Here is a 12530-nt window from a genome sequence, read left to right as displayed (position 1 = left end):
AATGTTTAGACAGAGTAAATAACTTGCCCGGGATTACACAACTAGTAAGTGGCAAAATAGTTTCAAACCTAGGTTATATGACTCCAAATAAGCTAAACCATATGCATACGCATGAGACTAATTCCTCTACTGCAATTTTACGGATTTTAGGACACACTAGATTCTTAACAAATATTTACTGAAATCTCTGTTAACTAGAACACCCTGGCACACAGTTGGTGCTCAATACATACTCGTTGAATAAATACCTGCATATATATCATGTTTTGATTAAAAGATCAGATGTCAAAAGGCAGGTGTCTGCCGCCCCCACCCCTTCCTCGTAGCTCCCTCCAGCATGCAGCTCCTGAGCTATGTGCTGAGCTGGGTGATCCCATAAATCAAAGGAATTGAAGTCTGGGTTATAATGAAATAAATGTGTATTCATAGTGGTAAGGTGGATAGTGTATTTAAGCAGTTTCTTATCTTTGTTACTTCTTTCTAAACATGATAATAATTTAGAAAATGTTGGTTTTAGGTATACTGCAGATAGCATAGTTGAAAGAGTCAGATTGAACTGGGTTTGAAATTCTCCCCAGGTATGTTTTAGCTTTATGTCATTTAGCATTTTATTCTAACTCTTGGATCTCATCTAAGCAAGGGTAGAAAATGATGCTTAGCTTATGTGTTTGCTGTGAGGGCTACATGAGGTCATAAGTGTGTAAAGCATCTAGAATGTAGCACCTGTGGTGCTACTTTCCTCTCCTATCTCTTCTTTAATGGCTACCTTTGAAATATTTCAGAATAAAATGGCTTATAGAAAATAATTATTGCCATGGTTGAAAATAATGTTGTGATTTTAAAGGAATATCTATGTCCTACAAAATTTGTACCATTGGTACAATAGCCACTACACTAAGAAGAGGGAGCTTCATAAATACTTTTTGATAAAAAGGATTCAATATTAATCATTTTATATAGATCTACTTTCTACCCTAATCAAATCTCTTGTATTAGAGATGATGATTAATCTCTCATGTGTGCAACATGTGAACTCTGCATTTTCTGGTTCAATTCTTTGTAGGTTTACATACTGCAATGTAATTCGTTTTTGCAATTTTCCACTTCATTTCAATTACAGTGCTTATTATAAGAGATGGGATCTTCATTTAGCGTGCTCATTATTTTTAATTAGAAATAAAATCTTAAAGGAACTTAAATTTTTTGCATCTCTTATTGTCAGAAGCATAAACTCCAGAACACTGTGTGAATAAATAAGCACAGTAATTCTCAAATTTTCAAAGATGGAAAGTGTTAATTATGTAAATATACTAATAGTGATCTTGTGTATGTAAATTGTACTAGATGTACAATAACAATTAGCAAGTTTCTAATTATTTGGTACCTGTTGTGGGGTCATAACTTCCATATGTATTATCTCTAATTCTCACAACTCTAGAAGAAAGTATTTTCTCCTTTTCAAAGTGAGGGAGCCCTGAAAAAAGAATCATTTTCAATTCTACCTGGGAAAGGCTATCGAGGATTCATCGTAGAGTGACCACTAGATTGTGTCTTAACGTATGATAAGAAGCTAATTGGACAAAAATGAGAAAGCCACATCCTCAGGAAACATTATAAAACACAGTTAAAATATAACTCATTGAAAAGAATGGTGGCGATGAAGATAAACAGACAGGGCCAAGTGGGAAAAGTCTGGCCTAGGAGTTTGATCTTAGTATAGTAAGACGACTCTAATGCTATGGTTTTTGCCACACAATCTTTTAAATAATATCATAACCATTAGCCCTCATGTCCCTGTGGAATTCTTTCATTTACACACCATATGGAAGTTCTGCAAAATACTGTAATGTGAATGAGAGATATGGTATCTAAAATAATATATCCATATCAGAGGGCTGCCAACTGGCTGTTCATGGTGAATCATTTAAATTTAAAATTTGATGTTCTGCACGTAGAAGTGTGCAATCCCTGTTGAATTTTTTAAGCTCCCTGAAGAAGCCTCTTCTTTCTGCAGCTGCTGTGTTCATTTGCATTTCAATATGAGCATTCAGAGGTCAACTGCCTGTATTTCGGGCACAAAATAAACTGGAGACACTGCAAATATTATGAACTGGTGTCTCTACAGGCATGTGGATACAGCTCTGGGTTTCCAGTATTGCCATGCTGCCTGACAAAGAATAGGCAGTATAGTGTTAGGCACAGGATGAATGATTTATGTGATGTCATCAGTTACTCCACCCTTTTCATAGACTATTTGTTTTCTTCCCTACAACACCAGTCACCGCCCAAGCCCTAAATCAATAGCTAGTCATTTGTTTTATTAAACTTGATCTATGTTCCCAAAAAGCTACCTGCACCTTCATTACAACATTCATTTCTCTGTTGGGCCCACTTTATGTTAGATTCCATACAGTAAGTCTATTCCACCTTCAACCATCATAAGTATGATCCACTGGTATATTCCTGACAATGTCGAGCAGTGTTCTGGGTGCTGGAAATACAATGATAAACAAGATCAATGTGTGTCTGATCCACATAGTGCTGATTTTCTACTCTGAAGTAATCTCTGAATCCCATGATATGTTTAGAGGCTTTTGCACAGAATAGGCATTTAGCAAATGCAAAATGAAGAAATGGATTGCCTAGTCTAAGCCATGGTGTTAGAAACTATGGAAGATCCAAGATAAACATGACAAATGTTAGCCTTCAGGGAGTTCCTACTCTGTGGTGGGCATAGACAAGCACATAGATAATTCTAATGCATGACAGAAAGTATTGTGTGTTGTAATAGAGATATAAACACATTTCTGTGGGAGCATATAATGGCAAAAGATTAATTCTGGCTTGGAGGGAGGGATGTTCTGCCATTCTGTCACAGCAGAAAAAATATGGTATCATCCACTGTGCATAACTGAAATCCATTTGCCATATGCATAAAGAATGAGTAGATTCACAAAATAAATGACAGTAGGGAGAATTTGATTCACTGCAGTTTTTTTTTTTCATTGCAATGTTATAGTATGTTATCCAGTGGTGTTTTCCAGATGTATAATCATCTTCCAAGAAAATACTTGGATCCCTTCCCTTATATCTTCCTTCCTTTTACTATCCTTTACTTACTAATGGGTACAGAAGAAACAGTGAGGACAATCTGAAAGTATTTTAGTACCTAGAATAAGAACTAACACAAAGATTTAACTCAAGATTTTTTAAAAATAAACTGCTGCTTGTTTTATTATTCTATGGTCATGAGTTAATTTGCCAAATCATTCTTAAACAGTGGTTCCTTAGCCTCACGTAATGAAAATAACACTACCCAAGAAATTAGGAGGCAAGTATTCTAAGGCTAGCTGCTACTAACTAGAGGTATGACTTTAGGGAAGTCCTCTTGGTCTTATTTTCCTTATCTTTAAAATTAGTTTATTGGACCAAATTAGAAGGTCACAATCTTGGATGAGACAGGGTCCAGAGCATTTGCCATGTGAGAATATGGAGCCAGTGTTGTCACATCTTCTCAATTATCAAGAGAATCCACAAAGCTTGATATTAATGTGAGATTTCCATAAAACGGCATTTAGGCCAAATAAAACATATCTAAAGGCCAAATTCAGCCCAAGGGCTTCCTTTCTTCAGCTTGTAAAGTAGATGCTCTCTGAAATCTCTTGCATCTCAGACATTCTTTGATTCTGCACTGTTAAGACAGTCTGATTTTCCTTTGTTTAACAGCTACTTCAAAGTTCCAGTTTCCCTGATGAATTAAAGAACATGTTTTGAGCGGCTGTAAAGTTAAATTATAATCACAGATTGGAGAGTTGTAGTTTCTGCTAATCCTTTTGGAGGCTTCTGATTTGTTTAAACAATATGAAAATTAGGAGTGAATGTTAAGTGGTCTAACTCAAGGATGTAGTTTTGAATAAAGAAAAAAAGAAGGAAAAGCAGCCCTTTCCTGCTTCCATTTCCTCTCTACATGCTGCTGTGAGGCAGATCCAGCCAGAGAGCACCTGGCAAGTCAAGTCGGCTTAGTACAGAACTTCATGGCTAGGTTAATCCTGGCTCATAGCAGACCCTAAAAAATAATCGTTGAACAAAGTAAATACTACTGAATGAAGTCCTGTTCTTTGGTGCACTATCATGCCAACTAATTAACATGCCTACCATTTACTGGATAAGAAAATAACTTTGAATAAAACAAACCATTTTATTATGCGCACTTAAGACTTTAAAGTTTGCCTAATAAGATGAAACTCCTTTGGTCCCCACAAGCTTCTACCACTGAGCCCATACTTATATGTTGAATCATTGTTTTTTTTTTTTTTTGAGGACACAGATTCATCTTACTTATGTTTCTGTCAGCAGCATCCAGCACAGTGTCTGACATGCAGTAAGTACTCAATAAATGTCTTTTTAATCAATGACTTAATCTCTGAATGAGTCAACTAATAAATTATTTAATGAGCCAGAATTTCTCTCTAGGGCCAAAGAAGCAAGAAAAAAGAATTGAATATAACTCAGTGAATTCTACTAAATCATTTAAAGAAAGATGGTATCAACAGTCTGAGTTTAAAAATGAAGCAAGAAGATTAGTAAAAGTTTCTGGGCTCTTTACATCACTTCCAAATAATTGTATACAGTTGCCATATTCTGGACATTTCAAATATAATGTTATGCAATCTTGGGTGCTGTTTAAATCTAATGGAGAATATTGATTTTTTTTTAAGTATAGGCAAACAACCTGGTTAGTTTAGTCTGTAAGTTCCCACTTACCTTCTTAGGCTGCGCCTCCAACTATCAGTTTTCAAAGCCTTTGCAGTGCTATCAAAGTTTATCAAACATATGCCTCATTGAGTGGTCAGTCTTTAGCCCTGGGCATTGTTCCATCCCGTGGTTGAGTTCTCAAAAGTTGGTATGCTGACCAGAGTCAAATCAATGCCTGTACAACTTAGGGGGAAACTAAGAGTTCATACTCAATGCTATAGGACTACTTTCTTAGCACTCCCCACCTCACTGCCCTACTGTCTCCCTGTCCCACTCCAGGTTCCAGCCTCTCCTACCCACCTCCTGGTCTTCTGGCTAGAAATCTGAGACTTTAGTTTTCACCTCTGCCTCTCACTTTCTGTTCCTGAGATCACCCTGCCATGGGAACCAAGTGGGGAAAGGCTAGAGAAAGGAACAAACCAACAGAGAATTTTCCCCGCACACTGTTGGGATACAGTTCCTTTGGTCACAGAGAAGGGTTTCCATCCTTAGAGTTATAAGCATCCACCCAGACACTGTTGCCTTTGCACCCACCACTTACTATCATCACCTTGCCAGGGTTACCTGGGGGCTTAACTAGAAGAAAAGAAAAAACAAAAATAGAATTTTCTCCATGCTCTCTGATTTGTAGGGTGTCATTTTCTTTTCCTCAGACTGGAAAAAAACTTCTGTTGGAGCTTTTTCTGCTTACATCTGGTGCACAGTTCCACGATTTGGCTGCTTTTGAGTCTAAATCTGAAGATATTGGGGAAAAAGGTCCAAGAAACTCATGCATGATTCAGTGATGTTTTGAGTTCTGTTATTTTTCCCCAATTCACTTATTACTACTCATTTTTCAGAGTTCTCAACTAGCTTCTCCAGCTCTGTCCAGGATTTTTAGCTGTATTCAGTGGGAGAATCAGAGTGTGCTTACTCCATCTTGATTGGACCAAAATTTTTCCCATGTAGTTTTATTAGATGGTAAAAATACACAAGATTGCTTAATGGGGTTGTCTGGCCCACCTAACAGATCCTGCTGTAAATTGGCATTGCTATGTTTAGTTTTGCTTAAACAAGTGCTGTTCTACAAAGGAATGCTTTCTGTCTGGTAAACTGACTTGACAATCTGAGAATGAGACCTGTTATTTGATCACACTCCTTGAGGCACCCTGTCATACCTTTGGCCTCATTCATGTGTTTAACATATATTAATAGAGCCAATTGTATGTCAGGTGCTATGCTAGATACAAGGGCTACATCTGTGAGGAGCACAGAATCCTTGTCTCTAGGGAGCCCACAGTGTCCTGGAAATCAGTGACAGATCACCGCCAATGTTACAAGACAGCAAAACTGAGCCTTAGATCCAGGTTAGAGATAGTTATGTAAACAGGCAATTTTTGTATTGAATGTTTAATATATGATAAAAATCAGTACCAGTATTATAGGAAAACAGAACAGAAACATAATTATGTATTAGTGATTTCTCACTTCTCAATTAATGACACTCTAATCCGTCTACTTACTTAACTGAATACTTGGACTCATCCTTCATTCTTTATTTTTCCTAACACTCCACATCCTATCCATTAGTACATTCTATCCTCTATGCTTTCAAAATATATTCAGAATCCTACCCCGGACTAAGCTACCATAATCTCTCAGCATTCTGTCACAGTATTTCCTGTGTTTCCCCCTTTTCCCACTGTTGTTCTATTTTCCATGCAGCAAAGTAAAAAATTTTTAATGAAAATCAGATTGTAATGTTTCTCTGGTAAAAAAAAAAAAAAAAAAAAAAAAAAAAACCACTCCAAAGCCCTATCTTATCCAACCCCCATCTCTCTTGCCTCATATCCTATTTCTCTTCCCCTTGTTATGTTTCAGCATTTCTTTTATTCCTCAAAGAACATATTAGGCATATTTGCACTTGCTAATGCCTCTGGCAACAAACTTCTCCCAGATCTTTATATTTTGAATGTGAAGAAATCATATTATTATTAACAAAACTTGGGTCAGGGACCAGGTAACATAAATCAATTTATTTTATCAAATGCTTTGTTAGTATAAACTTGTTTAAGTATCATCTCAGTCTGCTAGATACTATTTTTAAAACCATTTTTTTCAGGCACAGAAAGGTTAACTAACTTGTTAGTAACAATGAACAGCAAGAAAATGGCAGAACTGTGATTATAACCTTCTGTCTACTTCCAGAATCTGTGCTCTTATATGCTATGCTCTGCTGCTCTTAATAGTTGAGAGGCATTCTCTACACAAAGTGCGATGTCATCTTGCATATTCACCCCCTTCAGCCATGTGTGGAATTATGGAGGGAGTGAAGATAGATGGGGACCTAAACCTGGAGAGATAAGAGGCAAGAAAATTCCCCAATTTACCAATATATTCACCACATCTATAATATTGAGACTAACGTATTAACAAATGTCTCTTATAAATGTGGATACCAACCACATCTGGCCCCAATTTTAAAAAAAAGCTAAGCTTGCCAGCTATTCACAGTAACTTTGATTTTTTTTTTTTTTTTTTTTGTTTCTTAATCTATAGTGGAAATAGCCCCTAGCTGATTGGGTTTTATGAGATTAAAGCATTTTGTAAAGTCCTGATTTTGTTAGCACACATTTCAATGGAGCTGTCTCAGCTACCTGAAGAAGGTGAAAGGTCAGCTATGTGCTTCCTTCTCTGGTGAAGGAAGAAGGCTGGAAAGTAGGTGAAATGGCACAGGCAGAATTTAAACTTGGATTTCTATGACTTGAAGTCCTGATGCCTCATGAATGCTGAAACAAATCATGATGACTTTCTGTAAAATACATAAGCATCAAAATGACTTAATAAGAAATTACAAAAGTTAAACTTCTATTTGTTCTCTTCTGGTATTTTGTTGGTTTTCCAATTATTATTATTTTTATTATTATCATTTTGAGGGGGAGGAGTTTGCAATCACTTGGGTCTTTGGGTGATTAGGAAAAATAGTCACCAGGCACTTCTACAAGATCCTAATGCTGCTCAAATAGGCCAGTTGTTCCCAGATGCTCAATAATAACAAATGATTTAATGAACTGTGAACAAACATGTACATCCGTCAGCTTTTAAGCTCTTGTTTTTGATCGGCCCCTTCTGTACATACCTGGGCCCAGGTCTTGGGCAGTGCTAGCAGGCATTATCTGAGAGAACAGACACATGGAACTGTGTAGGAAAAATTCAATATCGTTGCCATTTGTTTTCCCTAAGTTTATCTCTTATTTAGAATAATTTTTAAAAAGGTGATACAGGGATTTCTTCTTTCCAATGAATAACAATATAGTGTAACAAGAAAACTAGTCATGACATTACAAGTTTCTGTCTACTTTTGATTTTTACCACCTGAGTGACCACGGAAAATCGACTTCACTTGTCTATAGCTTAGTTTCTTTATATATACAGTGTGGATAGTTTCTGCTGTGCATGTCTATCTTGTAGTGTTTAGGCACATATCAGATACATGCAAAATTATGTTGAAAAGTGCCAAGCAAATGCAAATTGTCAATATTGTCCCCATTCAATGCAATAAACAGTGTTGTAAGCATGCCCTACACACTGTGATTTAATTTACAAATTAAAAAGGCTCAAAATTGCCTTTGCACCAGTTGCTGTCTATTGTGGACCAGGCATAAATCAAAATCAGAAAAAAAAGCTAAATAGTGACTGCCTGAGAGTCTAATGGGCATCCCATCAGGTGAGACCTTTCACTTACTTCTATACTCTAAAGTCTTGACCAGAAATATATAGTGACTAAAGGTTATTATGATTTACATTTTGACACAGTTACTACTTAGGAAGCATCTTGTGCCAGGCTCTGTGTGAGGTACCTATGACTTTTCTATAACATTTAATTCTCATATTATCCTTGTAAAAGAAGGGTCATCATTTAGCAGATGATTAAACTGAATGTTAAGTAATTGAAGTAACCTGTCCAAGCCACAGAGCCAGGAAGACACATAACAGGATTCAAACATAGATCTCCATACCCTGTTCAAAAGAGAGAAAAATAAAAGAATGAGACTCAAACCCACCTTTTATAACAGCCAGAAAAACATGTACTGCTGAACTCTGATAGTGGTTGGGACGCAGAGTTGCAGAACATGGCTTAGGGTCAAGGTAAAGCACTTAAGTGTGGCCTCAGAGATTGTCACTGAATACCCAATCTTCTGGATCGTGTGAGTAACCTCTTCTTTACTTAGCATGTTAAATAGGGAAAGGTAGGTTATAAGACTGACCTGGGAAATGGATGTTTCAAACTCTGCTCCCCTGAAGTATTCCCACAATTCTATAATAAGGTATATAGAGTGTCAGAGAGAGGTCTAGAGAAAATGATCCAGAGTTCAAAGTGCAACTTAATTTTAATATCTGCAATCATGGTGGTCTTCATGAAGGAAGTGTTCTTGGATCCTTTAAAAATGGTTAGCAGCTAATTGCACAATAACAGGATCAAATTCTCACATATCAATTTATATCCTGAGTGTAAATGGGCTAATGTCCCCACTTAAAAGGCATAAAATGGCAAGTTGGATAAAGAAGCAAGACCCAACTGTCTGCTAACTTCAGGAGACCTATCTCACAAGTAACAGCACCCACAGTCTAAAACTAAAGACATGGAGAAAGATCTATCAGGCAAATGGGAAACAAAAAACTGCAGGGGTAGCTTTTCTTATAAACCAACGATAATTTTTTAAAAGACAAAGAAAAGCATTGTATAATGGTAAAAGTTACAATACAAACAAGAAGACTCAACTATCCTAAATGTATATGTATCCAACATTGGAGCACCCAGATTCATAAAACAGGTTTTTAGAGATCTATGAAGAGACTTAGGAAGCTACACAATAATCCTGGGGAACTTCAACACCTGACTGACAATGTCAGACGTATCATCAGGGCATAAAACTAATGAAGATATTCTGGACTTAAACTCAAGACTTGACCAAGTGGAGCTAATTACACATCTACAGAACAATCCATCCAAAAACAACAGAATATACATTCTTCTCGTCTGCACATGGCACATAATTCTAAGATGAGCACGTGCTCAGGAATAAAGCAAGTCCAAGCAAATTCAAAGAAATTGACATCATACCCAACACACCCTCAGACCACAGCACAATAAAAATTAAAAATCATTACTAAGAAAATCTATCAAAACCGTACAGTTACATGGAAATTAAACAATGTGCTCCTGAATGCTTTTGGGATAAAAAAATGAAATTAAAGCAGAAATCAAAAAATTCTTTGAGTGCTCGCTTTGGCAGCACATATACTAAAATTGGAATGATACAGAGAAGATTAGCATGGCCCCTGTGCAAGGATGACACGCAAATTTGTGAAGCGTTCCATATTTTTAAAAGTGGGCAAAGGACATGAACAGACACTTCTCAAAAGAAGACATTTATGCAGCCAAAAAACACATGAAAAAATGCTCATCATCACTGGCCATCAGAGAAATGCAAATCAAAACCACAATGAGATACCATCTCACACCAGTTAGAATGCGATCATTAAAAAGTCAGGAAACAACAGGTGCTGGAGAGGATGTGGAGAAATAGGAACACTTTTACACTGTTGGTGGGACTGTAAACTAGTTCAACCATTGTGGAAGTCAGTGTGGCCATTCCTCAGGGATCTGGAACTAGAAATACCATTTGACCCAGCCATCCCATTACTGGGTATATACCCAAAGGACTATAAATCATGCTGCTATAAAGACACATGCACACGTATGTTTATTGCAGCACTATTCACAATAGCAAAGACTTGGAACCAACCCAAATGTCCAACAATGATAGACTGGATTAAGAAAATGTGGCACATATACACCATGGAATACTATGCAGCCATAAAAAATGATGAGTTCATGTCCTTTGTAGGGACATGGATGAAATTGGAAATCATCATTCTCAGTAAACTATAGCAAGAACAAAAAACCAAACACTGCATATTCTCACTCATAGGTGGGAATTGAACAAAGAGATCACACGGACACAGGAAGGGGAATATCACACTCTGGGGACTGTTGTGTGATGGGGGGAGGGGGGAGGGATAGCATTGGGAGATATACCTAATGCTAGATGACGAGTTAGTGGGTGTAGCGCACCAGCATGGCACATGTATACATATGTAACTAACCTGCACAATGTGCACATGTACCCTAAAACTTAAAGTATAATAAAAAAATAATAATAAATAAATAAATAAATAAATTCTTTGAAACTAATGAAAACAAAGGCATAACATACCAAAATCTGTGGGACATAGCTAAAGCAGTGTTAGGAGGAAAGTTTATAGCACTAAATGCCTACATCAAAAAGTTGGAATCATCTCAAATTAACAACCTAACGTCACACCCAGGAAAGGAAGAAGAACTAGAAAAACAAAAGCCAAACAACATCAAAGCTAGCAGAAGATAAGAAATAATCAAAATCAGAACTGAAATGATTGAAATTGAGATGTGAAAATCCATACAAAACGTCAATGAAAACAAAAGTTGGTTTTTTGAAAGATTAAACAATATTGATAGGCTGCTAGCTAGGTTAATAAAGAAAGAAAGAGAAGATCCAAATAAACACAATTAGAAATGACAAAGGGACATTACAACTGACCCCACGGACATACAAAATATCCTCAGAGACTATTGTCGGCATCACTGTGCACACAAACAAGAAAACCTAGGAGAAATAGGTAAATTTCTGAAAACACCCAGCCTCTCAAAATTGAACCAGGAAGAAATAAAAATTCTGAACAGATAAATAACAAATTGTGAAATTGAATCAGAAATAAAAAGCCTACCAGCCAAAAAATGTCCTGGGCCCAGTAGAATCAAAGCCAAATTCTACCAGATGTTCAAAGAAGAGCTAGTATCCGTCCTATTAAAATTATTCCAAAAATACAAGAAGAAGGTACTCCTCCCTAACTCATTCTACAAAGCCAGCATCATCCTGATATCAAAGCCTGGCAGAGACACAACAATAAAAGAAAACAACAGGCTCATATCCCTGATGAACATAGATGCAAAAATCCTCAAAAAATACTAGCAAACAGAATTCAGAAGCACATGAAAATGTTAATTAACCACCATCAAGTAGGCCTTATTCCTGGGATTCATGGTTGGTTTAACATATGCAAATCAATAAATGTGATTTACCACATCAACAGAAGTAACAAAAACCAAGTGATCATCTCAATAGATGCAGAAAAAGCCTTCCATAAAATTCAATATCCCTTCATGTTAAAAACTCTGAACAAGTTAGGCAACAAAGGAACATACATCAAAATAATAAGAGCCATCTATGACAAATCCACAGCCAACATCATACTGAACAGGCAAAAGCTGGAAGCATTCCTTCTGAGAACTGGAACAAGACAAGAATATCCACTCTCTTCATTTGTATTCAATGTAGTACTGGAAGTCCTAGCCAGAGCAATCAGGCAAGAGACAGAAATAAAGGGCATCCAAATAGGAAGAGAGGAAGTCAAGCTACTTCTTTTTGCAGACGATATGAATCTATACCAAGAAAACCCCATAGATTGCACCAGAAGGCTTCTAGAACTGATAAACAACTTCGGTAAAGTTTCAGGATACAAAATCAATGTACAAATATCAGTAGCATTTTTATAAACCAATAATGTCCAAGCTCAGAGCAAAATCAAGAACACAATCTCATTTACAATAGCCAAAAATAATAATAAGGAATAACTAGGAATACGGTTTACCAAGGAAGTGAAAAATCTCTGTAAGAATTACAGAACACTGC

The 12530-nt window shown here is 36.6% G+C and overlaps 1 protein-coding gene, 1 long non-coding RNA gene and 1 other non-coding gene across 11 annotated transcripts in view; 2 read left to right on the top strand and 1 right to left on the bottom strand.

Moving 5' to 3' along the window:
• The window catches only part of GRM5 (glutamate metabotropic receptor 5), an 810828-nt gene that overhangs the window by 692622 nt on the left and 105676 nt on the right, over positions 1–12530 (top strand). The gene's annotated exons all lie outside the window — the stretch shown is intronic.
• LOC134807367 (uncharacterized) overlaps positions 1–12530 on the bottom strand; it is a 121644-nt gene that overhangs the window by 10437 nt on the left and 98677 nt on the right. The window lies entirely within an intron of this gene.
• Positions 10016–10122, top strand: LOC112204964 (U6 spliceosomal RNA). Its single transcript, XR_002938692.1, has one exon. It is a non-coding gene; the product is annotated as a U6 spliceosomal RNA (small nuclear RNA).

This window comes from Pan troglodytes, chromosome 9 (genome assembly GCF_028858775.2).
Source record: "Pan troglodytes isolate AG18354 chromosome 9, NHGRI_mPanTro3-v2.0_pri, whole genome shotgun sequence".
Lineage (NCBI taxonomy): Eukaryota > Metazoa > Chordata > Mammalia > Primates > Hominidae > Pan > Pan troglodytes.
Note: the sequence above shows the minus strand (reverse complement) of the source record. Positions and strands in the feature narration are given on the sequence as shown.